Raw genomic sequence first — 6,010 nt, 5'->3', positions numbered from 1 at the left:
TCCCTCTGGAAGTGATGTAGGTTATGGGGTTGTTTTCATTGATGGTGAACCGCGTTCCGCTGGTGCACTATGTGATATTTCAGGCTCTGGCTGAGCCTCTTGGGTAGGGTTGTCTGCTGCTTCTGTCAGTTCAGGCCCGCTGGTGCCCTCTGGCGCTGGAGTTGTAGATGGGTTTGCAAGTGCTGGAGTCAGTGCTGGCAACGGTTCTGGCGCTGGTTGCTTTTCCAGTTCCAGTTCTGGGACTGGATGCACTATGGCTGTTGCAGTCATTGGCAGGGGATCCGGTTCCACCACCTCTGTCTGGGTCTCTGGTAACACAGATGGGGCCCTTGTGGACGGCTCAGGAACAGGGATGGGTGTGGAAGCTTGCTTGGCCTGGCTGCATGTGATCATTCCCACCCTCTTGGCCAGCTTCACATGGTTGGCCAAGTCTTCCCCCAGTAGCATGGAGATGGGATAGTTGTCATAGACTGCAAAAGTCAACATTCCTGACCAGCCCTTGTACTGGAAAGGTAACTCAGCTGTAGGCAAGTTTACAGATTTTGACATGAATGGGTGAATTATCACTTGGGCTTCTGGGTTGAAGAATTTGGGATCCACTAAGGATTGGTGGATAGCTGACACTTGTGCCCCCATGTCTCTCCACGCAATAACCTTCTTTCTGCCCACTCTCAAGGTTTCCCTTCGCTCCGAGGGTATTTGAGAGGCATCTGTGCCTGAGGATTTTTGGTGTGATTGTGGTGTAATGAACTGTAATCGGTTGGGGTTCTTGGGGCAGTGGGCCTTTATGTCCCAGTTCATTACATTTAAAACATCGCCCAGCTGACTGGTCACTAGGTCGAGATGGGTTGCTGGAGACTGGTGAGGTGGGACAATAGGGTGTCTGGGGCTTTCCTTGGGTTGTATGTGGGGTCTTGGGTTGCCCCCGGTGATAGGGTTTATTTTTGGTTTGCCTCCTCTGATATTCGCTCCCCTTGCTAGTAGTTCTTTTCTTTTCTGCCACTTCCACCCATCTGGCTCCAATCTCCCCCGCCTCAGTTACAGTTTTTGGCTTCCCATCTTTCTATTTCCTCAGGAACACCCTCTAAAAACTGCTCCATTTGCATTAGGAAGGCCAGCTCTTCCAGAGATTCAGCACTTGCTCCTTATATCCAGGCATCCCAATTCTTTCAAATGTGGTAGGCGTGTTGGGTAAATGACACATTTGGTTTCCACCTTAGGGCGCTGAACTGGCATGCTTAGGTATTAGCCCCATTCGGATTCTGACCTTGGTTTGAAAAAGATTATAATCGTTCATGCGTTCCTTAGGCATTTCAGCCGCCACCTCTGCTAAGGGTCCACTGAGCTGTGGCCTCAGCTCTATCATGTACTGGTCTGCAGAGATGCTGTACCCATGGCAGGCCCTTTCAAAATTTTCTAAGAAGGCCTCATATCATCACCTGCCTTGTAGGTGGGGAATTTTCTGGTATGGGAAACAGTACCTGGAGAAGGGTTGTTAGGGCTGGCTGGTACATCCGGCTTAGCCCTTGCTAATTCCAGGACCTGCTGGCGGGCGTCCCTCTGGATCTCCATCTCTTTTTGTTCTATCTCCATAGCTCTCCGGTGGTCAGCCTCTTTGGCTTTCTCTTCTCTCTTTCTTTTTCTTTCTCCTCCATAGCTCTTTTGTGGGCAGCCTCTTCTCTGGCTATTTCTAATTGTTTTATTTCCATCTGTCTCTTATGTTCGTTGTCTTTCTCTGTTGCTTCCAGCCTAGCCAGCTCTAGTTTGTTAGTTGCTCCAGTGGTACTCATTTTCCTGCTTTCTTGTGCTGGCCACACCCCTCTGCAGCTCACTGAAACTGGGATGCACTCAGCTCAGGGCTGCTTGGTTAATAGAGATTTCTAACTGGCTATACCCGAGGTAGAAAGAAAGAAAACAATTCAGCTTGTAAATTCCTTTTCCTGGCTGCTTGCTCACAGCTTGAAGCCTCCTCTTAACAAAGACCCTTGTTAAAAAACTTAACACCTCTTCCCTCAGGCTGCTTTCCAAGCAGCTAGAAAGGAGAGGAAAAAAAATCCTACAGGCTTTTGGTTCCTAAAAAAATAAATAAATCCCACACCGCTGCTCACCATGTCAAGGTTCCTTCCCCACTCTGAACTTTAGGGTACAAATGTGGGGACCTGCATGGACACTTCTAAGCTTAATTACTAGCTTAGATCTGATAACTCTGCCACCATCCAGAAATTTTAGTGTCTGGATCACTTCTTGTCTCCTCCCACCCCAAACCTTCCTCTCCCCGGGCAGCCTTTAGAGGCTTCACCAATTCCCTGATGAACACAGATCCAAACCCCTTGGATCTTAAAACAAGGAGAAATTAACCATCCCCCCCTCCTTTCCTCCACCAATCCCTGGTGAGTCCAGATCCAATCCCCTTGGATCTTAAAACAAGGAAAAATCAATCAGGTTCTTAAAAAGAAAGCTTTTAATTAAAGATAAAAGGTAAAAATCATCTCTGTAAAATCAGGATGGAAAATACTTTACAGGGTAATCAGATTCGTATAGCCCAGAGGAAGCTCCTCTAGCCTTAGGTCCAAAGTTACAGCAAACAGAAGTAAAATCCTCTCAGCAAAAAAGGACATTTACAAGTTGAGAAAACAAGAATAAAACTAATCCGTCTTGCCTGGCTGTTACTTACAATTTTGAAACATGAGAGACTGGCTTAGAAAGATTTAGAGAGCCTGGATGGATGTCTGGTCCCTCTTAGTCCCAAGAGCGAACAACTCCCAAAACGAAGAGCACAAACAAAGACTTCCCTCCACCAAGATTTGAAAGTATCTTGTCCCCTTATTGGTCCTCTGGTCAGGTGTCAGCCAGGTTTGCTGAGCTTCTTAACCCTTTACAGGTAAAAGAGGCATTAACCCTTAACTATCTGTTTATGACAGACTCATATTCACACCTCACCAATGTTGCATGAACACCGTCCCATCAAGGCAGCCTGTACTGCTACAGAAAACCCTTCCTCTTCTGTCCCATAGTTCAACTGAATTTCTGTTATTGCACTCAACGGTGTCATATGGAGAAATTCACTTCTTAGAAGTGGTCTAGATGCTACTTAAGAAAACAATCTCAGAGAGCAGCATGCTGCTGAACAAAAAGGGAAGCAGGAAGGCAAGGAGCAAGGCAGCCTGGTGAAGGGCAAGGTTCAAAAGGTTACTTGAGCCAGAGATCCTTACACATTTGGAAATCTGACCCCAGTGAAGCCAAAAACAGGAGGAAAACTACAGCAGAGGATGTATGAGAGGAAAATTTAGAGGGTGACAATGGAATTCTAAGAGCAAATAGCAGAAAGTATCAAAACTAACCACAAAAATTTTTTTGATGTATCTCTGAAGTAGGAAGGCTGTAAAAGAATTGGCAGGTCTTTTGGATCCACAGGGATTAAAGGAGTAAGAACTTTGGCTGAGAAGCTACATTATTATTTTGCAGCAGTCTTCCTGGCAGCAGCTGGTAGGGAAATACCATGCAGTTTTCTGTTCCTGAAAATGAGGGCATTTCAGACTGAGGTGCTAAAGGAGGTGCTGGAACAAAGTGATAATTTAAAAAAATAAATCCCCAGGCCCAGAGGTACATCCCAGAATTTTCAGAGAGCTGCAGTATGCGATGAACTGCCAACAAAAATATGCAATATCTCATTAAAAACATCTACCGTACCAAAGGATTGGAGGGTAGCAAATGTTGTACCTCTATTTAAATGAAGTCTCTAGAGGTGATCTAAGGAATGACAGACCAGGAAAGCCTTACATTGGTATCTAGTAAATGGGTTGAAATTATTAAAAATAGAACAAAACACCTGGAATATGGGTGTAATTATACAGAAAGCCAGGGTAAATGACCTAATGGTCCCTTCCAGTCTTAATATCTATGAATCATATGATGGGGTCTAGCCAGCATGGTTTCTGCAGCAGAAAAGCAGGTCTGGCTAATTAGAATTCTTTGTGTGGCAAGAGTAGCAAATAAAGGTTGACAACATTTATTTAGACTTTCAAAAGTCTTTGACAAGGTCCATCACAAGTGGCTACTAAAGAAACTAAGTCATTGTGGTGAGAGAGGCAAAATAGCATCATAGATCAAAAACTAAGAGGAAACAAAGAGCATTAAATGATCAATTTTAATCTTAGCAAAAAGTTAACAGGATCTCAAGAATTTTTGCAAGGCCCAGTGTTGTTGACTGCATGTAAATTATCTGGAATGGGGGGTGAGCGTGAGGTAGGAAAAATGTCACACTAGGTAAATGGGCAGCATTCTGTTCAATGATGGTAAATGCAAAGTACTGCACACTGGAGGGAAAATCGTGTACTACTCCAACACATTGCAGGGGTCTAAACTCTGAGCATCAGTTTGTAAAAGGGACTTGGGCAGCACTGTAGGCTGCTAAATTAAGATCTCTGCTGTTCAATGTGCAGTTGCAGTCAAAATAGCAAAGGTGTTAGGCTGCAAAAGGAATAGCACAGAGATTAATATGGAAAATATTATAGAGCCATGTTCTCATCTGGAATGTGTGCACCACTAAATTAAATTTTAAGGCCAAGCAGCTCTGGCCCCCGCCTGGCTGAGCACCTCAGCCGAGCAGCTTCAGCTCAGCGCCTCGGGCCTTGGCCCAGTGCCCCCGGCCCGGCCTCCAGTGCGGTAAAGGGGCAGGGAGCTGAGAGTTGGAAGAGGGCAGGGGAGTTTGGGGGAGAGTGGCTAGGGGTTGAGGCAGTCAGAGGGCAGGGAACAGGGGGATTGAATGGGGGCAAGGGTTCTGGGGGGGGCAGTCAGGCTGGGGTTGGATGGGGTGGTGGGGGACAGTCGGGGTCCCCCAGGCAGTCAGGGGACAGAGAGAAGGGGTGGTTGGATGGGGCAGGGGCCCCAGGGGGCTATTAGGAATGAGAGGAGGGGTTGGATGGGGCAGCAGGGGGCAATGAGGGAACAGGGAAGAGAGCTGAATGGGGAAGGGGTCCCAGCGGAGCATCAAGGAATTGGGGGGTTGAATGGGACAGGAGGGCCACGACCCCCTCTTGGGGAGAGAAGCGGTTGTTAATTTTTTGGCAGCTCATCACTGGGAATAGGCGAGCAGGCCCCACTGTATCTATCTGTGGGGCTGGTGAACACTCAGGGCCCTTTTCACCCAGGACAGCCGAGTTGGTTTTTTATTCCTGTCCGGACTCCGGCCATGACACGAGGGGCACTCTCCGCACGCCCGAGGCTGCAGACGCTGGTATCTCTGCTTGGCGCTCGGGCCGGCGGCTCTGAAGAAGCTGGAGGTCTGCGGCCGAGGGCGGGACGGAGCGGCCTTGCTGGGGAGGAGGTGCCCTGAGCCCAGGGGGGGCTGCGCGGCCCCGGAGCGGGCAGCAGCAGCGGGTAACCGGGGACACGCGGCCCGTTGTCAGGCTCGGAAACCTGCCGCCGCCGCCGGCGAGGCGCTTCCCGCTGCACCTCAAGCTCGGGCTGTTCCCGGGCCCCCCGGCGCCGCAGGCCTGGCGGGCGGGGCGGGGCGGGGCCGGGCCGGGCCCAGCCTCCCGCCCTAAGGCCGGACAGCGGGCAAGCCTCCACCGCCTCCCGCCCCAGCGCGCGCTGCGCCCTGCGCAATAATAACCGCCGTCGAGCCCTACGCCCTCGCCCTGCCCCGGAAGAGATTCCCCACCCTTCCGGGTCAGAAGGCGGCGCTTACAGACGCGGCCCAGTCAGAATCCAACACGAACGGGTTCCCCTGCCCCTCATAGCGCATGCGCCGCAACCGGCCTAGGTGGGCGGGGCTACCCAAGTGCCACGTTCAAGAGGAGAACGGCGGGGGCGGGTCTGGTCTAGCCACCAATCAGATCCGGCCGGTGAGAGCCTGAGGCGGTAGCGTTGACCAATCAAAGGTGACAGAGCGGGCGAAGCGACCAATTACAGGATGTTAAAAAAAGTGAGGCCGTAGCCATTCGGAGATGGTCGGGAAGGGGCGTGGCTACCGGATCAGCAAATAGAAAACGAAGAGAGACCCGGGCGC

Source organism: Gopherus flavomarginatus, chromosome 12, assembly GCF_025201925.1.
Source record: "Gopherus flavomarginatus isolate rGopFla2 chromosome 12, rGopFla2.mat.asm, whole genome shotgun sequence".
Taxonomy (NCBI): domain Eukaryota; kingdom Metazoa; phylum Chordata; order Testudines; family Testudinidae; genus Gopherus; species Gopherus flavomarginatus.
This window is presented reverse-complemented; position numbering follows the sequence as displayed.